Source organism: Falco peregrinus, chromosome 1 (assembly GCF_023634155.1).
Source record: "Falco peregrinus isolate bFalPer1 chromosome 1, bFalPer1.pri, whole genome shotgun sequence".
Taxonomy (NCBI): domain Eukaryota; kingdom Metazoa; phylum Chordata; class Aves; order Falconiformes; family Falconidae; genus Falco; species Falco peregrinus.
This window is the reverse complement of record NC_073721.1, coordinates 91,034,273-91,056,928: the sequence shown is the minus strand read 5'-3', so window position 1 is coordinate 91,056,928 and position 22,656 is coordinate 91,034,273. Positions and strand designations below refer to the sequence as shown.

General features: G+C 39.3%; 1 long non-coding RNA gene across 12 annotated transcripts in view; it reads left to right on the top strand.

Moving 5' to 3' along the window:
• Positions 1–22,656, top strand: part of LOC129784980 (uncharacterized) — a 66,705-nt gene that overhangs the window by 6,215 nt on the left and 37,834 nt on the right. For 7 of the 12 annotated variants that reach the window (XR_008748351.1, XR_008748354.1, XR_008748353.1 and 4 more), the window contains exons 2-3: positions 9,627–10,236; positions 11,971–14,947. This is a non-coding gene — a long non-coding RNA (uncharacterized LOC129784980). Of the gene's footprint in view, positions 1–4; positions 188–9,626; positions 10,237–11,970; positions 14,948–22,656 lie in introns of all 12 variants that reach the window. The other 5 variants (XR_008748349.1, XR_008748346.1, XR_008748347.1 and 2 more) reach the window with 5 other exon arrangements.

Here is a 22,656-nt window from a genome sequence, read left to right as displayed (position 1 = left end):
TCAGGCCTTCCCTCTCCCTAAGGATGTGGAGACCAGCTGCCTTGAGATAAGAGAAAAGGAAGGGAGAGAAAGTGCATTTATAAAGGACACTGGTCTACACGTGCAGTTTGCAGCATATAAAAGCCCCCTGTGTGTGAATATGGGCTAACACATCAGCACATGTCTGTTTTGAAATGAAGAGCAGCAGGTACATTTTGACACAAATTCAAATCAAACGTGTGCCTTTGATATCATACTGGCAAAACTCGATCATATGCTTTGCTAATCGAGTGTGCCGAGTCTCCTATGCTTATGTTTTTTGGAATTAAATTGCATGACTGTGCTTTGCTCTGTAAAATGTGTAAATGTGTAAATTATGTCAGGACAGATTGCAAATGCCAGTTGAAGAAATAAAAAATATGCTGCACTCATTGTAAAGAGTGCAGGGGTGTGGCCTGGGAGATGGTGAGAAGGGGTTAATGCCTCCTAGCAAAATTCCTGGAAGAAACAGATTGATTTATTAACTGTTATTTGTATTAGTAGTATTACACAGCTCGTTGAAGAAACACCAGAAAACCCAGAAAAACCCATTCAGGACTTAGAGCTGGCAAGACTACTCTAGCAATAAATGTAGAGCCATGGCTTCTACCTGGAGGAGTATGTTGCACTATGGTCAAGACGAAATAAGTGACTGTAGTGAGAGAAGGCAGAGTATCTTAGTACAATGGCATGGACTTATATGTCGGCCCTGTTTCAAGAAAGCACTTAAATAGGAACTTAAGACCAATCCCTTTAAGAAAGCACTTAAGCAGAAGCTTACGCACAGTAATGAACTGGAAAGTGCCCTTGAAATAAGGCCAATATATACAGCTTGCTTGATACTTTATATTTACATATATGGAATTATTTGATCATCCTTTAATGTATTTTAATTATATTTTAAATATCAATTAAGTTACAATTCCCTCTGCTCCCTTATTACTTATCTCTATTCCACATTCTTTCTCCCTTGCAAAAGTGACTTGGGATTACTGTCCAGAGACTCCCCTATTCTAGTAACCTATCTTATTTAAAAGGAGCCCTAAAAACTGAGGACTGTATTTGAAATCAAGGCACATGAAGATCTCAGCAGATTGCTTCCTTTTTCAAAGTTTGATCTTTCTCATTTTAGAGAGTCAACAAATTCCTGTTCTCATTGAAATCAGGATCAGCAAGAATTTATCCCTGAGTTCAGCTATATTAGCATACATCCCACTGTGCAATGGAATTGTCACCCAGGAGTGATCTTGCACCTCAGACAAGATTCATTTAAATAGGTATCAGATGACTGTGCTGAAGCAGATATGAGTTGATAGTGAGATCAATTTAAACATATGTCATTCAGAGGACTGGGAATAAATACACTGATTTTACAAACTCTCTTTTTTAGCCCCAGCTATTTGTTTAAGTGGGTCATGTTTAACCTATGGAGTTATATAATCATTTATGTGGCTTTATTACTGAATGTTTAATATTTTATCTCAAACATATTTTGTAGTGATGTTTGAACTTTTTGCTTTGATGGCCTGAATTTCAGAACTGTACCTTTTCAAGAAGGGGGAAAATACTTTAAAAACGATGTGAAAAAAGTATTCCACGGAAAGGCTATTTGCTATAAATAACTTCCAACTAGATGCAACTTGGTATTACCAAATTTCTAGAAATCTCAGATTAAAGTTTCTCAGGGTTTATTTTTCAAGCAAGGATCTGTAAATCTCGTATGTGATAATTTTCCTTCCCCCAGGAGCAGGGCAGACTTACTGCTTTACAGCAAGCTTCCCAGTTGGTATGAAACTGCTCAACATCAGTATTCACATGGTCGCGGGTCCATTTCAGCATCTAGACATACGACTTAGTGGTGCTTCATTTGAGAACTGGGATTCACACCATATTCGTACTTATTTGTATAGTACCCAGTAACCTAGAATACTTAATGAATTTTAAGCTTTGAAGGTTGTGGATAATATATGCAGATTACAATTATATAGTGTAAAAAGTTCCCAAGAACTTTCTCTCTACAGCATTAAAAGCGTGGGTATCACCTGTGATTTTCCACAGTCTTGAAACATAAGACATTTTCATAAATTTAATGCAGAAAAAACAGAGAGAAAGAAAATATGAACAGTCGCCGTAAGAAAATCTAAATATCTTCAATGTCTCAGAGCATCTCAGAGGAGAGTGCTGCAGCTATTGAAACAGATTAGAACTGAACAATTGTCACTAAATTTGCAGTAACCTATGGAGAGCATCAGCAGCCTACAACTTCAGGGGCAAAAGAGGTTTCCTCCTCTTCCTGCATGTAGTTTACCATCTATCCAACGGTCTGACTACTTAAAGACCAGCTGCTCTTTCCCACCCACTTAATAGGAGGAATGAAGGACGCTATTAGATTCAGTAAAGGTAACCTGGCCCTATAGCAGTATACCAGACTGCTACGTATATTTCATCTTTTACCTTCAACTAGGTATTGTAACAATCAAGGTGACTACCTTTCTGAAAATAATGATTATATGAAAAATATTTCATCACACATTTTACAATGTCAGGTGCTTCCCTTTAACCTCTAGAATCTGATTTACACTGGCTTTGGTGATTACACCTATGCCTATGCCAAAACCTCTTCTATCATTACAAAAGGCTATTTTGTTTGACTTTATGAAATAAACCTGCTCTGTGGTGCTTGTTTCAGTGGGATTCATCAATTAGCTGTGGAGTTTGCTTCATTTTTAAAAAGGAATTGGTTGAAAGTGCTGGGAAGAGTCTACATGGTAGTAATCTGGGAGACTATAATAATAGAAATTTATTTACAAAGCATGTCTACTTAGGAAACACATATTCTGGAACCGAACATTTGAGTAAGTTGAGAAGGCTCTGTGTCTTTATAGACAAGCAAAAACGATTGAAGGAGAGAATTTCAGATATAAAAAGAATGGAATTTCTTTTTTGGGAAAGAGTCTGATTTTTTTTTTAAACTGGATATCCTTCAAATTGCAAAATCCTGAAGACTTCAAAATTTTCTGAGAATAAAAATTCTCAGGAGGAGGAATTATGTCAGCTTGGTCAAATCACTTATTTTTTATATTTTGATATTATAATTATATGATGGATTGTGACAGAAAATCAAAAATGTTTTCTGAAATGCCACTTCAAAGAACAGAAATGTTTTGCTCAGAGAACACTGTTCTTTGTTGGGATTCTCACCCTTTTATTTTCATGTATGTCCACATGCTTGTATAATCACCTTCTTTCACAAAGCTTTTTATTTCAAGTGAGCTGCTTGTTCCAAAGGAAAATAATATTGTTTCTTATACCTATGCTACCATGAATCACATCTTCTAGATTTTTCTGCTGAATTCTGCTTTTGAAAATCTGACTTTTGTCTTTGATGTTTAGCTGGTCCCATTAGAATATTTGACCCTTCAGTCATAGGTCAGGCACCATCCCTCTCCTCGCAAACTGCCATTCCAAATTGCTTGGACTAATATAATTTATTGTTCCATTATTATTAACTAGGAATATCTACCGTGTTTTGCCCCTTGATGAAAGTCATTAATTTCTGTTGGCAGCCTTCAGGCAGCCCTGAAGATGGAGAGTGAGAATTTTTTACTCTTCTTAACTATAATGCTACAGTTGTGCTTTAAAGAGAACTTGGTTCTGTTTGTATGATCTTTGCTGAAAGGGACTATATGGAGCTCTGGGACTTCACACACACATGTCCATAACCCCCCCTATGGAAGCTGAAACATGACACTTCCTTTGTAAAGGATCCAAGAGTCCTGCCTCTAATCCATAGATATCATGTGTATGTAATCAACTTTTATTGGGTTTGTGAGGATGAAGCTTCCTCTTCCAATGTGAGCGCAATACAAACTTTGACAGTGTCATTGATGAAAACTACATGGTTCAGATGAATAAGGGAAGATTATACAAAGCCTTTCTCCTGGTGCTTTCCGTGATATTTGTGTAGTCTTGCTACGGCAGCCTTGTTATGTCAGACCCTCAAATGCAAACTGCTTGGAAAAAGAGAGAAAGCTAGTGCTGTCAAAAAATCACACCACAGCTGAAAAAGTTGAGGGTTTCCTAAATATCTTTTTCTCCTGCTAATGCTAGAAACCTTTTGGGTCATGATAGTGAGCCTAATGAAGGCAATGGCAAAGAGCCAAATGATTGCAGTGGCACTAAATCAAGTCATTGCTGGGCAAATTTTGAGGTTTGGTGTTTTGAAACCTTGATGGTTTTTGTTCAGAAACTCAGGTCATTATCTGAAGCCCAGCAGAAACCCAGTTTGGAAATTCAAGTGGCTTTGGGGGCTCTTTTCACCATAACACATGCGATCCATCCTTTCAAACTCGGAGGCAGAACTATAAATATTACAAAAGGACACCAGGATTTTTTGGAAGCAAGCGTTCTGTGTGGGTATTAATTCATTCAAATCTCCAAATAAAAATACCAGGCACTGGATACTGTTCTCAGCAAATGGCTGTCTGAATCATAAGCCAATAAAAAATACAGCAAAGAATCACTTCTGCTTTCCGACACAGCATACCATTTTCCTTTCACAATCACTAGGATTTTACAGCTGTTCTTACTAAATACCAACCACATTCAGGTGAAAAAAGTATCCTTAATAGTACTCTCATCTCCTCTGAAAAGTAATAATAAAGGTAATGAGTTTCACATAAGCAATTATGCAAAAGTAAATTTTTAAAAAATAGTGGGTTTGCTCAGGTCTTTCTAAGTTATACTGTCTTGCTTTTATTCACAAATTTTTGCATTCTAACAATCACAGATTTCTTGAGCAATGGCTTCAGCAGTGCATTTAATGCACTTAATAAGCTTGGGTTCACCAGTGCACAAAGCTGGATGTTAATTCACAGGTTTTTAGTGAATATTTTTTTTAAAATTTGTGCTTAATCTTGAAATTTTTTTTGTGGAAATATTAGTTTATGAATAATTGGATAACTACAGAGATAGTTGTAAGTCCCTGTCATGAATATATATTTTTTTCTCTTCTGTTTTCTTTTCCTTCCACCCTTAACCAAAATCGCTAAAGAAGAAAAATAGCAAACCCAAATGAATCTTGGTTCTAGAAATTATATCTCAAGCTATACATTTTAACATTGGGGTTTTTTTTGTCTTTTAAATAAAATAAAATAAGTAAGAAAGTTACTTTCTTGTGAAATTATAGAATCATAGATTAATTTAGATTGTAAATGACATTTGAAAGTTGTTCGACTGCCAGCACTGATCAGGGCCAACCTCCAAGTTAGACCAGGTTTTTCAGGATCTTTTCCAGGAAAGTGTGAAAATTCCCAAGGATGGAAACCCCACAGCCTCTATCAGACACTTTTCCAGTGCTTAACCACTTTCCTTGTGAAAACTTTTTTTTAATTGAATTTTCCCTTCCTGTAAGTTGTGACCTCTCATATATATGTCTCTCATCCTTTTGCTGTAACTCTCCGAGAAAAGTTTGACACTTCTCCATCACGTCCCTTCAGCTGCAGCTGAGCTGCATGTGTGCTCTAGCTGGATTCCCTCTTTAGCCTTTTCTTCTCCAGGTTAAACAAACAAAGCTCAATCAGCCTCTCTTCATACATTTTCAGCCCCGTTCCCTTAATCAGCTGAGTGACCCTCCACAGGTCTCCCTCCAACTTGTCAGTCTGTCTCTTGTGCTGGATCCCCAAAAGACAGACTCTGTCCCAGGTGTGACCTCCCAGGTACCCAACAGAGGGGAATAATTAATTCCACAGACCTGCTGGCTGCATTTTGCTCGCACAGTCTGTGGCTGGTGTTCTCTGCGGCGAGGGCATCCTGCTGACTCGTGTTCAGCTTGTCATCCACCAAGACACACACATCCATTTTGGAAGACCTGCTTCCTACTCAGTCAATTCTGCACTCCAGCCTGGAGTTATTTTCAACTAGGTGTAGGACTTTACCTATATATTTATTAAATGTCATGGTATTCCTGACAACTCTATCTAATTTAAGATCCTTCTGAATGGCAGTGAGACCATTCACCATATCAAGTGGCCCCCCAGTTTTGTGTCATCGTGACCTCGATGAGGGTGGGCTTTATCCTACCATCCAAGTTGTTCACTGTCCCCAGAACCGACTGCTGAGGAGCTAGCTACAGACTTCGAACCGTTGATTACTATCCTTTATGTCTGATGACCCATTCGGTTTTCTCCCGCCTACCCTGTTCAGATAGCCCCTATTTGGATACAAGGATGCCATGGGAGACTGTCTTTAAAACTTTTCTGAAGCCAAGGTGAATGACATACACTGCTTTCCTTTCACCCACAGAGCCACTGGTCACTTTGTTATAGCCAGGTTCTTTGGACACAACTTGCCTGTGATAAGCCCATGCTGGCTGTTCCAAATGCTTGTTTTTCATGTACCTAAAAATGTCTTCCATGAGGATTTGCTTCATAGTCTTACCTAGGACTGAATTGAAGCTGATCAGCCTGTAGGTCCACAGATTCTTTCCCTTACCTTTTTTTGAAGATGGGCATGACATTTGGCATTTTCCAGTCATCAGGGACCTCCCTACATTGTCACAACCTCTAAAAGATGATAGGGTAGCCTCAAAGTAACATTGGCCATATTTTATTTAGCTGAGAAATTTTTGAGTGTAACATTTTTGAATGCCTCTGCAGACAGTGGCAAACAGATTTGTCCCTCAGCTGTACTGCACACTGCAATAGTAACTGCTCTGAGGATGCAACAGGGGTACAGCACATGCAGATGCAATGAAGCCAGGAAGGTCTCAGTATCTGCTGAAAGGCTGCACTGTTCAGGGTCTTATTTTTCATGGGCAAATAAAAAACCAACCATATCTGAACAAGATTAGAAGTCTGTCTGTTAACATCTGACAAAAAGAAAAACAAGAAAAACCCAACAATCGTTCCAGAAACAAAGAGTCATTTTTAATTACTTGTTTTCTAACCTTCACCACCCAGTAAGGAGAGATCTTATTTATAAAACAGTTTTTTGACATCCAATAAGACTTTTTTTAGCCACATGTCATCTAAGGGGGAAGGACAAAAAAGTGCTAAAAATGTACCTTCTAAGATGAAGGCTTAATATGTTTCCCTTTTGCAACTCTGTCTTGACTGAACATACAAGCACAAGTCACCATTGTAACTACCATACATCTTGAACTGCCTGTTTCAAAATTGTTAATATACATTGGTTGCTCTGGCTATCCTTTTACTTTTTTTTTAATTGTTGCATCTAACTCTCATTTTGATAGACCATAATAATTTTTTCTCTCGTGAAAATTCTCAAGAGACTTCTTGCTGAACCCTTTTCACATTACTTACTATTCAAAAGTTGTTACAGATGTCACTCAGAACACTCTCATTTTGATCAGTTTCTAGATTTCTCATCCTCTGATCAACAGATGCAGAAAAACAGTGAAGCTAACTTATCTCCAATATAATCTCTATAACCAGAGGAGAGGCACTCACTTAACATTGTCATAACTGACTAATGATACTGAGCGCCTTTGATACTGTCCTTTGGTAGTATCTTATAGCAAGTGCAGAAATACAGAACCTTCTATAACAAGTTACTGTTGAGAGTATAAAGCTGATAGGATTTAAATGATTTTGGCTGATTTTCACTGCTGAGACCAAGGGCTTTCTGCCCCTAACCAGGCTCTCCAGCTCAAAATGGCACTAAACTGTGGTCATAAATGATTGAGGCAGTGTGAGTGGCAGCTAGAAGCTGCAACAGTTTGAAACATTTAGATTTAAATGAATAGATGAACAAAATAAAGGGAAATTTAAAAGGGTTATCTAATGACTATACCTCTGGGTAAATGCTTTTGTGAGTGCATTCCTTCAGTTGTACTTTCACACAGCCAAGCAAATGAAAAATTATTCTACTTTGCAATAGTGTAAAGAGCAACAGACAGATTAATAAACATATATACTGCAATCTGCTACTAGGGTGGATTTTCTAATTATGGCAAGAAAACCAGCCAACATAAAAGGCAAAGAATTTAAAAGTTTTAACTTGTTTTCCACCACTTCTTTTGTTATTTTTCTTTTTGCAGTTCATTCAGCTCTGCCATTAAGATTACACTAGTCACCTCCTTGTTATTCATGTTTGTGAGTTTTTTGCCACTACAACAATGCTATGCTTCAGTGTAAAAAATGAACTGGATAATGTATTTAAAAAAGCAAAACCTTGGATTTTTTTTTTTTAAATTAATTAGAAGTTCTTTCTCTGTATACATTTAATCCATTTTGGTTTACACTTCAAAAAGACTAAATTCCTGCTCTAAGAAGGGGAACAACACTTGGGTCAATATCTAAAAGACTATGAAAATCTACAGAAGCCATTTCACTAATATTCATTAATGGACAACTGCAGAAGGGCACAGGGAAATATCCTTGCCCTGAGTTGAGATGTAGAAACAACAACTGGCACCAGCATCTAATTCATTTGGGACTGAAAGCTTCCATCTGAGAGTCTTATAATCTCTTTCCAAGGAGTAAAATCCTTTTTACATAGGCTTAACATCATAGTTCATGAATTGCCTCAGCAGTCTTATTAAACTGGATGTTTTTTTCCCTTGTCCAGACCTAAATTGCAGGTTTCACATTATCTGACAATATTAATGACTCAGTATTATTAATTGTATATTTCTCACATTATTGAAAAAAATAAACAAACGACACACCTTGCTTCAACAATTTTTCATTGCCATTAGATACCAAACGGCCTTAGCACTGCCAACTTGATCAGCATAGATTATTAATTACGATACTGCTGGTACAGTTCAATTTAATCAGAAAAGAACATCAAGGAGTCCAAGAAGTAGGGTATATAATGCAATTTATCTTTGCCTTGTACTGATAGGATAACAATGATTTGCAAATTGCTTCAGCTACAAATACACAATTAAAAAGAGATAAATATCAAAAGATATGCCACATTTTAAACTCAAAGCCAAAAGTGCAGGTCTTAATCCTAGTAGTCAGTTTTAAAATCATGAGTTAATTCTTCCCTTGATGTGCACGCTTAACTCCCATTAAAATTAATGGGGGTTACACATGCTCATCGAGGAAGAAATAGACCCCATAGTGTGTATATTCTTCAAATAATAAGGATTTGGTAATTACTATATTATTTGTTCATTAATTTTCAATTTATCTTGTAAATGTGCACTCTTTGTGATCTTAGGTCCAATTATATACAGTAATTTGTGGGAAAAGGTCTAGTGGAGCATTATCCTCTTAAAGGACATGTGGTTTTACAGCACATATTGACAGTGCTCTAATTCTCAAACTTTATCACTTGCAGAATACACCAAAACAAGGGAATTTGACTCATAGCAGCCAAATTATCCTCCTCAATGTGGCCCAAGGTCATTTGAAATCACTGTGTATATTCCATTGACTTCAACCAGTTTTGGAAAGACCATTTTCCTTTAATTAGTCATTGCCCAAGTGCAAGATTTTTAGAGTGGCTGATGATATTCAGGTGCCTCAGTTCTGGATGCTCAAGCTGAAGGTTGTTTATGGAGACTGTTTTTCAGAAGGCAAGAACTAAGCAGTTTCTGAAATATATGTTTGGTTTCTTTTCTTTTTTTCTTTCAGAATATGGCAGAGAACTGAGGTGATTTGGATTAGCTGACAACCTTAAAAAAATAGACGTGCTGCTCCCCAAAAGGCAACTCTTCATCAGTTTGTGGCATAAGGACATTGGACCTTCTAGCATTTCCTGAATGACAAAATACACATTGTTCTGGGGCAGAGACACATGTACCTGTACTCTCATCCAATCCATAAATTTAAATGTAAATGGTAAGGAATTATCCATAAATAATTAGTGTACATTATGAACCTATACAAAAACCTTAATTATAAGTAATGGAATTTGTAGTTTGAATGGATTTAACACAGTTTATCCCAAACTACCAGCTGAATAGTTCAGAATATTCCGACTTTTACTAACACTCAGTCCTACTTTAACAGACAAGACAGATACCTATGAACCTGTCAATTTAGCAGACAGAACCTGGCCCAAAAACCACAACAGAATTTTGACCTACAAGCCAGTGCAGAAGGAATGAATGCAAAGAGATTCCCTGATCCCATAAAAAACTAGAAGATCCTGCAGCACAATCTACAGGCAACAAACATCAATATATTAGAGACATAGGGGAGAACTAAACTCTACAGCCCCAAACCTCCTCCTTTTTAACAGGTAAGACTCTTATCTTACCTGATAAATTGGAGCATTTTCTCCATTATTAATGTGGCTTGAATTTTTTTTAAAAACAATCTCAAATTTCCTACAACCTGATTTCTCATTGCCATGTGTTTGAATGCTTAAGGATGGTCATGCAGCTAATGAATGCATTCTCTTTAGGAGTCTTTAGGTCTTTTCAAGATGCAGTCTTCCCTCTCTTGAAAAATCCTTTCCTAGTTCTCTTACCCATTTTTTCTATTTTAGCTACTTCCCAAATAAAGCTCCTAGTACTTATATTCTCCTCCCCCTCCCCTGTTTTCTGGAACTGTGCCCTCCCCACTCCCTTTTTAACATAAAATAGATCTTCAGTGCCTGATTTTAGACTTCTTCAGTACAAATGAAGTACATGGACTTATCTGGTAAGGGAGTATTTCCTTTATGCACACCAAAGCAAATTCATGTTTGTTGGTTCACCTAGATGTGCCTGTGCCATTCCTACATGCTGCATTACTGATGTGGATGACTGTCGTGTGAGTTGGTTTGTTTCAGTGAGGTAGCACAGATCCTATAAGCTAGCCTTCATACTGGGTAACTAGCAACAAGTGACTGTGCAAAAGTCACAAAAGTGTAAAACTCTTACGATCTATAGCCAGTGTGACCCAAGGAGAATCCCATGAAAGGTATGACGTGCTCTGGCAAATGTTTTCTACTTGCCAGTGTAACTTCAAGGAAGAGGCTGATGATTAAGTTCCATGAAAGCTGAATTCATGAGATGGCTGCCTTGTGACTAGCCATCAGGAAGTCAGGAGAAATTCAAGCTGACTTGAGCAGATATTTAAGGGCAAGGAGGAAGAATATGTAGTACCCAGTGTGGAAAGAGAACTATCAATGACATTCATTTTACCTAAAGTTTTTAATGCACAAGTAGCACAAAATAATTCCTACTTAAAAAAAAAAAAAAAAGAAAAAAGAAAAAAAAAAAGGAATTGCAATTCAGGGAAGGGTTAAGGGTTAATTAAAGACCTTGGAGACTGGCTAAGCCTAGCAGAATGACAGGACAGGAATGCAACACTGAAGCAACAGAATTTGTTCTGAGTAACTTCCAAGATGCTTTCAGATCAGCTGAGATTTACATCCCAGAGCCTTACAGGTTTGGAGATTTGGTAACAATTAGAACTCATTGGAAATGGTAATATTTTGTGATACAAAGTAATTTCTCGATTATACTTTTATATGACATTTAATTTCCCTAAATATGCCATGTTTTAACCAATTTTCTATAAAGCTTGAAATATTTACTTTTGGAGGAGGGAGTAATTTTGTAACTTGTCTTTTCACCTATCATGCTAATAAAAATTAGCAAATTTAAAAAGAAAATATATCTTTGTAAACAGAGAGGATATATTCCAACTCTGTGACGATTTTTTGTTGATAGAAATTTAGAAATTTTGTATGGCTGTCTTGATTTTTTAGTATTTTTAGTATGTCATAACTGGAAACACCACCAGACAAATTAATGAAGGTGTCTAGCAATAAGACAATCTTACAGAGATTATCTGTTTACAAAGTGTTTGCGCTTGAAAAAGCTACAGCCTGCAACTACCTGATTGCACAACAAGGAGACAGGCACCAAGTGGATCTGTAAATATCTCGTATTCCACATGCTTTGTATTTTCTAAAGGGTAACTTAGACCCTTCCCCTCTTTGCATGCTTCCTTTTTCAACTTCATTTCTTTAATACCCAATCAGGCACTGTGGAAGAGAGCGGGAGCGTGTCCCTGTGTGACCTTCGCCAAGCAGTATGGTACCTAAAAGCTCAGCACTGCAGTGGTTGGTATTGCAGCTTGCAGCCCCCTTGTCTCGTACTACAGCTCTCCATACCCTCACATACACATTTGTGAATCAAGGCCCATTATAGTGGTCTCGTGAGAAATTACTTGACAGGTCTCAGTCTAATTCAGAGTAGACACGTTCACGTAATCCAACCCAGCACCCCAACAGGCGTTGTTTAACACCCCCATGGCCTTTTTTAAAGAGGGGACCAAATGTTCTGCACAACAGTCAGGGTATACATCGGACAGGATGGATCTCGCTGGTTGGGGGTTGTAGTTCTTTTAACACAGATGCTAACTTTATTTTGCTACTGTTACATACTGCAGTGTATCTCAGATAGCTCTTTAAAAACTAGGTATTTTCATTCTGAGGCAACAGAGAGCTTCATTTGTCTGCTCTATAGATACAGACATTCATTATCCCCACAAGCAGCCTACCTGGCTTTTAAAGACAGCAGTCCAAGGAACAGTTTACAGGTTGATTAAAGTTACAAAGTCAGAGCAAATGCATGGCAATGATCTAGGTTTTCAGGCCCAAAAAGGGACATTTAGACAATTCTGACACCAGCATTTCCCTTTGATCTGTATCTACAATGTATCTCTGCAGAAAAGTTCTGCAGGTACAGTGTATGCTGGGGAAGCTGAATGTAGGTCAATGAGATGCACTCTGCTTTTTTAAATAAAATCTTTCTGCAGAAATTGCATGATTTCCTGTTATGACTGTAGACTTCACAAAGAGTATCATACATTAGTTTTTAAAAAATGCTTTTCTACTTGTGCAAAAATCCCTCATTTTGTTCAGGGTGTACAAATACACACAGACACACACAAGTTTCTACATATATATATACCTATTTATGAATAATTTCTTTTCATGTATTTTCCATCTCTAATTTGTGGCTGACATGGCAGACCACAGAATTTCAAGATGCCTATTCTTGAGCAGTAAATGTTGTTAGCCAAAAAGGTTAGACGAAGGGCTCAATCCAGAGAAGACCTGCATACCTAAATCTTGTCTAACTTCAGCTTTTGATCTCCAAATCCCTAGCTCACTACCACCTAAGCTCAGCAAAACTAAAGCCCATAAGTGCCTAGTTTAAGCCACAAGAGTTATCTGGGTCCCCGGTTTCTGTGACCTGACGTAAATCTGTTAAGTGAGAACACTGATGTAAGAGCAGGGCTGTCAGGGCTTCCCGGGAGCACAGCAGGCACTGGCAAAGAGCATAGCAGGTCTCCAACACAGTGACCTGGCTCTGGAAGTACTTGGCCCTCCCACCAACTAGCCAAAGACCTCGCCATAGGGAGAAAGCCCAGGAGGCCATTATACTGGCAGTGCGGAGGAACTGCCTACCCACCTCATTCAGGGCAGCATTTCCCCAGAATAACTTTCCTTTGTACATTTGCAGCCCTTTGGATTTCTCTAAATGCACTTACTGCATCAAGCCTCGACCAGAAAACAGCTGAAAGAAAGTGAGGTGGGTCGGAGAGAGCAACTGAGCCGGGAGGAGCCCGTGTCACTGCAGCTTCCACAGCCAAGTGAATGTTTAGGCATTTGCCTGATTCAGAACCTGTAGGAATGTGAAACTCACGCTGCAAAATAAGTATTTTTCTGATGCAAGCTTCATATTATTAGCTGTGATTGGACAAAGGATTTGGGATTTTAGATGAAGAGGGCTTTGAGAATGAAAATTCTCAAAAATTCTCACAGGAAAGCGCACGTGGGAAAATGCACTCTATGCCAGACCTTCTCCTGGATTTTACAATGTGATAAATGCAGTAAGTTTGGGGCAGGGGAAAAAAATCCACAAATAACCAAACAGATGAAAAATAAAATAAAGACTAAATACCTTAGTGAAATTTGTATGTAATCCCATGCCACCAACATCCTGATTTCTGCTTCAGCTACAGAGGAGGCGAGGGGCATCCTCACACAGCTGGAGATATTTCTTCTCTGAGCTCCTAAAAACAGGGTGCTGGGGGTCGGTACTGGTTGGAATTATTTCTATTATGTTCCCCTGCGCTTTGGAGACTCGTGTTTCACAGGTCGTGAGCTGGGTGCGCGTTGGTACTGTGTTAGGCCACAGTGCTCCTGGAAAAGTACCTGGCAAGCACAGGCTCAGTCCGAAGTTAATGGAGTTTTGCCATTGCTTAGGCTGAAGCCTGTTTCCAACTCTGGTGTCAAAGAGGCTCTTCCCCCCCCTTCCCCCCTTCCTCCAGTTATGCTGCACGCACCGGCTGCGTGCTTAGTTTATCCCATGCCTATCACAAATATAGCAATGCAGACCTTGTTACCAGAAAGCTCAATTATTGTAATACCCTCTTCGCAGAGCTTAGAGCCAGGCTGCTCAGCCCTGCTCGCTGCTCGCTCCGAGCGCGGCAGCACGTGTGCTCAGCCCTGTGAGCCAGCAGGAACGCATTACACCACGCTGCATTCTTCACACTGCCTGCCTCCGAAGTGGCAGATTGATTTTAAGTTGGCCCTTTCGGATTTTAAAGCCTTAAATAATGCAGGCTCTGGCTATGACTGATCCCCTTCTCTCTGAGCCCTGTCCTAATGGGGAGCTGCGTTCCCACACCACCTGCTTTTCCTGGAACCCTACTGTCACATCGCAGATCTGCACCAGATTTTGACTTTTCTGCGCTGAACTGCACGACGTATCTCACCCCCTGTACCGTTTTTTTCCCATCAACCCTTTCCAATTATATACCACACTCAACCCAACGTTAGCGGAACCTCACAAAATGATCGCTGCCATCTCACAAATAGAGACCAGCCAGGTTTTTGAGGGAGGTGGCATTAGAGTGAGTTAGCCCACGTGGCTTTACGGTACCAGGTACTCTCTTTTTTCTCCCTGCAGCCAGAGAGGAGGCTTAGCCCTCTCATTAGACCTGAGGTAAGCTGGGTTTCATTTACCACAGGTTAAGAGCAGGCAAATAGGAAGTTAGAGAAGAGCAGCTGACTTTGTTAATCTATACTCTTAATTTAACTTGCGGTAACTTGTTTGTGCAGCCATACCCTTGGGTGACTCTGGCCACTGTACTTCATTACTCTGTGCCTCTTCCTCCTTCCTCTGCCTAATGGGGCTAATGATGCTTCCTTTGTTAGGCACTTGCAAATCTAGGCATAAGAAATGGAAGTTTCAGAAGAGATATTATAAATTATTATTTATAAGCCTGTCTGTGCTCTAATTGTCCCGCCATCTTTCAGTGCAGCACGCACTCCCTGTGATTTTATTGCAGCTGTATTCTCTTCTAGCAATTAATATAGTTATTGGCCCCACGGTAATCACTTTTTCTACCCCATCCCTTTTTTCACTTTAAGATATGCATTTGTTTGTTTTGAATTCTAACATGGTATGTGCTGTTTACATAACTTTGTTGTTGGTATATTTAATCTATTTTAATTACCATTTACACTGGCATATGTGCAGGGATTTTAATTAATAGGGCTATTAATAATATTAATAATAACAATACACTGGTTTTCTCTTAATTTTAAAACGTGATAGAAACATTACAAAACATGGACGCCTAAGGTTAGATAATTAACCCAAACTCAAGTTCTGGAGCAGTGAAATTCAAACTGCTTTTTATGAATTCCACCTTGGGATTTAAGGTTTAAACTCTAGGAACCCATGTTCGAAAATCTGGCTTTGATGTATGAACGTGTTTTTTTAATATCGGTGTGAATGAGAGATGGGATGGCTGCCATTTCTCCAGTCTCTTTTCCCACCTGTAACATGAAGGGCTAATAGTCACACAGCAGGGGGTAAGCAGCCTATTTATTCCCTGAGCAAGAGCCTTCGACTCACCCCATACCAGAGGATAGGAATGGGGGCTTAATACTTTAAGGCCTGATGTAAGCTATCTCCCTTCAGGTACTTAAATTAACGGCACGTTATACGCCCCTGGTTAATAGTCAGTGCAGAGGAACAGGCACCTCCGGGCATGATTCAGCCCACCTAAAATCTGAGTCACTCTGTGGAGGTGCCCCGCTCGCTCTCCCCTTCAATTGGGGTGGGTGCTGCTGCTCGACAGTCAGGTGTGCCCTCCAGGGCCCCTGCTGCAGTGGGGGGGATCTTGGCCAGGGTGCCTTTAGTTTCTTATGTTGCATCTTGAGTTCTTAGAAAGATGAGACCAACGTTTACACAAAGAAGAAAAAAAAAACCAAAACAGTAATGCCAGAGGTGGTTAATCTTGGTGCTATTTATCTAGCTACCTATGTATTTGCAATACTTATGGGTACTGTCTTGCTTTGATGTGCAGGGATTTACAGATGCAGTTCCATTAACATTAGTGGGAATTGGGTGCATAGATCCAGTACATCAAGATGAGAATATTTGGTAATAAATCTTTTAATATGCATGTAGCATTGACTGGATAATTTGAAACATTTTTAAAATCCAAATAAAAATTGAGTTTTCTACTACAAGAGAAGCTACCCCTAGAGACAGATAAGTGGAATCTATCTCCACATAGTCAGACCCTGTGTGATTTCATATTGTACATAGAACGATCCTTTTTTATCTTTATTGATTACTAGAAGAGTAATACAATTAAAGGTAGCAAAATGCTTTAAGGTTTTTGTTCTCTGGCAAAGAATCAAGAGTTCAAAGTGGGGCTCCTTTCTCATTATTAGAGAACACCCTAAGAGACAATCATTTCCAGCAATTCTCTCTTTCTCCTCCTCCCCTTTTCATTTCCCACTTTGTGATTTCGGGGATGCAGAGAAAAAAACACACCTCTGTGTGTGTGTTAGCACTAGTTAGTGATGTGCAGATATAAGAATAAAACCTATCCTTTTTTTTTACAACCACAGGTATAAAAGAAGTACCTATCATTATTTCATTAATGATCTGCAGCAGTATTTTCTTGCCTCCCTGGTCACATATATTCATGTATGCATGAGCACACACAAATACACATACACACACACACACACACAGAGTCTCATGCTTGAGTTTTCTGATGTAGAACACCCCTTGATAAGTACTGCTTATGCCAGGATTATGAATACAAGGAAATAGAAAAGACATTTAGAAACCATAGGAAAACAATTCTTTTGGTGTTTGAACTGCAGTGTTATTCAGATGTATATAACTACTGCTGGGCGGGGGAACTGCAGGAAATATGCCAAGGAAGAGAGACAAGGGGAGGCCATCAACAAGACAGAGAGAAAAAGACAGAAAATGCTTTTGTTTGCAGACTTGGCTGGTTGACTTGACTTGAAAATAATAATAGGTCCCCATTCTCTCTCACCAGCTCCCTCCCCTGATTCATTGGATATAACATAATTGATTCTCACTGGAGATGTATTTGGAATATATGTCTTGCTTGTTGCTATTGTTTATGTTTACACAGTACATTTACTGCTCGAGGAGTTTTGTTCCTCGTTTACTCACTGCCCTGTTGCAAACCCCTACTGCTTTTCCAGCTGCCACCAGTTCTTTTCTTTTTATCTCCTTCTTCATTCAGGGAGGTGAAGAAAGGGGGAACCACACTGTCCTGGGGACCATGACAGGGTGGGTTCTTGCAGGTTATGAAATTCTGCTTGTTCCAGGAAAGTGTCTACTTACATTTGCCTGTGGACTCCTTTCAGAGAGTGGGGCTTATGTTCCTTCCCTCTTGCGTCTCTGCCCCAGCAGTGAGCTAAAACTTACAGGCAGTAAGAGGAGAAATTCCCACACCTGGCATTGGGCTCCAACTAGAAGATCATAAATTTTGCTAGCTGCCCATTTCAGTGGGGCACCTTCAGACAAAGAGCTGGTAACTGCCCAGGACAAACCATTTTTTTCCAGTCTGAGTACTATGGGGGAGAACACTACACAGAAGATCACCTGGCGGTACTGATCAGGGATTGCCAGACCCTGGGGTGCTGAAGAAGACTCATGGGGGACGTCTGACAGGCACCAGGAAGCAGCTTGGAGAAGAGCAACAGCCTAGCCATTTCCTTCATTTCAGTCATGAGGCTATGAAGAGATAGCTGTGGGAAAAGAGGAACAGGAAAGAGGAAAACAGTGCATAGCAAGAATAGAGAGGAGGAGTCCATGTGGGGGCTAGGGAAGAAAGATCAACAAAGCCTAATGGCAAGTGGGTGGCTAAGATGATATGTTTTAGCAGAGGAGGCATTATTTTTAAAGTACTCCTGAAGTTTTTATGGCTCTAGGCCTCTATTTCATCTTAATTCATCCTTGGGGATAAAGACTCAGCTGGATGGATCTCAATCACTCCCTTCCCTTTCTCACCCCTTGTCATCATGTTCTCTTCCTTCAGTACATTTTCACCATGGTTAGAAATTCCGACTCTCACTCCCCTTCCCAAGCGACTACCGTGGCGCCCTTTGGAAGGTGCGCAGTGCCCCGACTCCCACGGAGTCGAGTTCCATTGGAACTGCTGGTAGTGCATTCATCAGCCATCTGTCATTGCAGCTGCTTGTTGAAGAAATCAACTTCTTTTTTTTTTTTTTCCCTCTCTTTTTTTTTTTTTTTAATACTTTGGCTAGAAGGGGAAAAAAAACCCTCAACCACCAAAAATTAAACAACAACAATAATGGCCCGACTGTTTCCCTGACAATCCAAACACAATCTGCTGCCCAAGTTGCAGCAAAGTGTCATTGAGGGGAAGTGATATTCTCATGGCATGGTGGATTTGAGTACGTCTATATGGGCTTTGTTTTGTTCTCCTTTTCTGTAATAGCTGTAATACCCTTTTCTGATGGAAGGATAACTCCTGTGGAGTTTCTATGACTCAAAAAGACCCAGCTATGGCACGTCAAACTTTATCAACCAGTTGTCAATGTAACTTTTAGCTTAGAGTCTCAGAAAAAAAAAAACAAACCAACAAACCAGGAATGCTTTTTAAAATCCCACCATGTGTTTTTTATTTCATTGTATTTTCCATGATTGAACAGAAACATTGCAGAGAGGTGATAAAAACTGTGCAAACATAGGGTAATATTTAATGGTGTCAAGAATCTAGGCTACAGGCCTTCTAGCTTTCCAGTCTTCTTGCAATCTAATTTGATCTCTTTTCTGTAACTGTCTTTTAAAAGATAGTGAAGATGAATCTATCTTCACTTTATTTTCATCCTGAGATCTTTATACATTCAGACACCTTTGTGGGTTCCAGGTCGCGCTGTCAGCCTTGTTCACGGCCATTTTAGTGGTGACAACGAAGGAACCAGAGATCACTGCACCTCCCCAAGTGGGTGGCAGGCAGCCCCAGCACAACGCTTTTGTACGATGTTTGAAACAGAGCTGACATGTCCTGACAAAGCAGAGTAGTGTCCACAGTTACACTATGGCACATAAATGTTCCTGTGCTTTTCTTTTAATTTGCTTTTGGAAAGAGAGAAAGGAGAAGGTTACCTCTCCATGTCTCCCATGTTCCTCCTGAAAGAGAAGCTGGATATAATGACTAGACTAAATAACTGGTAAAATTAAAACACAAAACCATTAAAACATTTAAAGGGTAGAAAAAAAGAGCACTCATGGCATCTGTTTTAGGTCAGCACCTAAGGAGTTCCTTACAGCCGATATGGGAACTCTTAAGAAACATGAATGTTGTTATACACAATACCATCTTTATCAAAAGCAGCAAAACTCACAGAGGGAGGCCATGGCACTTACACTGTGGGAATGTGAGTCTATCAAGTGCGAAAACAGTGAAAGCAGCAGAGAAAAGCCCTGACATGGTCTCTTGTGCTGGTGGCACAGGCTGGTGTGTTTGAGCTCCTGGACAGTGCATCTGGCACTCCCAGCAGTAAAATCAGAATTGACAGGTTTATGTCTCCATCTACACAATACCACTGCACCACTGAAAACTGATGTGTAACATTGCACATATTTTATACTTTTGCTTGTATGTGTATGCAATTGTCCCTGGAGTCACAGAGATACAGACCTCTTCTTTCCTTCTCCATTTTATTTTTTAAATGAAAAGAACAATTGTCTTCCAGTCTTCCCAATCACCTCCTGGCAAAGGCAGGGAGATAGACAGACTTCAAGCCCAACTCAATAACTGGCTTTTTACTTTTTTTATCAAGTTCTTTTTCAGTTTCCAATACTGACATTCTCAGCCTTTTGATTCGACTCATGTAGTAAAGAGGGCTCAAAATGAAATGGAAAGTAAACGGGCCTCATTAATCTCAAAAGGCTTTGGATTTTTATGTAAAGCTATCTTATTAAGATAGGTAGGTATTTCCAAGTGGGAATTCTTTAATGTTTTCTTTCTTTATTAAGTGCACTGTTCCTCAAAATCACCTGCCAATAAACTAGAGTCAAGCTTAAACACCTGCCTGAATCCCATGTATGTGAAAGACCGTATAGCTTTCTCCAGGAAAGAAACTGGGTTTATAACAGGAATAAATATTTCACATAGTGACTTTTCTGACTGTTGTTTTACAATAACTAAATGTGCATGTGTTGGAGGCCTCTGTCATGCATAACTCCAAAAGCTCCATTGAGGTCCACTAACCATCGTTTCTCCCGGCTATGAAAAAAGTTTTATATTGTGCCATCTCTACAAAGCAAAGCCAGTCCCCTGCCTGTGCTTGTGGACACCCCACCTAGAAACTGAAGGAATACATTTGCCTAATGCAATCAGAGTATTTAAGCAGAAGGTTTAACTTTTGCACAGGTAAGATCATCTTGACTCAAAACATTTGCTGACTTGCATGTGTGCCCCTTTTCCCTATAAATAATTTCTAATTGCCCATGGAAGCTAAACACTTTGTTTTCAAACTTTGAAATGACAAATTTTTGCTTTGAATTTATTTTAAAATTTTCTAGTTGAATTTTGTTTCTATCAAATTTTATTTTAAAGGTTGTCTAAATTAATAGCAAAACCTACCCTCAACCTCCAATCCTTTTGCTCAGAGACAGTCCATGTGCTAGTTTCAGCCAATGTTTATCTTTCTGAATTTATGTCTAGCTGCATCTTAGCATTTTGGCACCTGTTATTATAAGCCCTAAAGATTTACACTATTTGCAATTTCTTCTGTACAGAACTCATCACCATCTTCATGTCTCAGGATATGTATTCTTATATTGATACATGGAATAAAAGGTGTTGTGTAGTCTACATGCAGTTGTTGCTGTTGTCAAAAATAGTTGCTTTGCATGGGACTTGATGTCAGATGTGGATGTGACATTCCACTTGCATGAGCTTTTGCGAGTGTTTACTGTGGAAAAGAAGCTCAGAACTAAACTACCCCAGAGAGCGCTATCCCAAAATCAGAATGAAGGAAAAAACCCAGTCCAAGCTGGAAATGGCCCTCTCCTTGCTCATGAAGTAGATAGCTAGCCAAGTGGTTGTAATTCCACGTGCAGGAAGTGAATGGTTTTCAAAGGAAAATTAATCTTTTTTTCATATCTTGCCCTCTAGGGATAAGGCTCTGTTCATACTCAAGGGAAACTTTACATCTGAGAACACATAATCCGAAGAACTACCTGTCTAGAGAGGAGCTTCTAACCACAGGGATCACAGCCCAGGACCTGAAAATTGTGTTAGCAGAAAAGGGAATGTAATATAAAAGCAGTCCAGCCTCAGAAAGAAATAAACTCTAATGGAAGTACAGATACGCAGGATTTCACCCAGCATGCTTGTCTGTCTCCTTCCATGACCAACCTTTGTTTCCATATTGCTAATATTCCTCAGTGTGTCAGTCAAAGTCAGTTGGGAACTAAACATATGAGTCAGCCAAAGGCATTAGTGCAGATTATCAGCCTTTTGTCAAAGAAATGAGCAAAGTCACTACATGCTGATGAAAAGCTTTATAACTGCAGCCTAAAAGCCACATGGAAGAAAAGATATTTAATTCCTGAAACAGGTCCAGTTTTCAGAAGAGTTAAAGTAGAGAAGAATCTCAGCCCAAGCTGTGAATATTACTCATCCTATTATTTGAATAATCTAAACAAATAAGACCAAGGATTCTGTTCTTGTAGCTTCCCAGCTACACTGCTATTAAATTAAAAGACCAGTTCCATAATCTGGTGGAGCAATAGTCTGTTCTAGTACTTACACCATAATTCTTTTTCTTGCTGTATGAAGTATTCGAGTCTGCACTTAATGCACAGGTACAACATCAATGAATGCTGGGGAAGCAAAGTCTCTGGTTTTTTATTTTTACATTAAAGAATCATATGCAAAAATAATGACTTGACCTTTTGGTCTCCCACAATAATTTAAACAAGTCTGTTCTGTTGATTTAACATGGCTTCAGTGTCTGGAGCACTGCTCAGCATATCTCTATAATCAGAAATAATTTACAAAGGTAGTACTTAACAATGTTAAGCAAGGCATGCTTTGGCAGCCTTAGAGCCACCCTTACAACTAGGAATCTGCTAGTGAGAATGGAAGCTGTGTTCCATAAAGGCTTCTTGTCAAGTTAATCCACTGGATTGGTGTTGGGAGGAATAGTCTTACAGCACTCAGAATGATGGCGCTGGTGGTACCCTCTGTGTTGCTAACTGCCTTATCTGTCTAGGATAACCTCTTCTTTAACCCCTTGTCTATTATAAACACAATGTTAAAGGAGGTTAGTGCTGGTCTAAAATCACCTAAATGGCTATGTTTTGTTTGACTTAACTTGAATGAACTATAG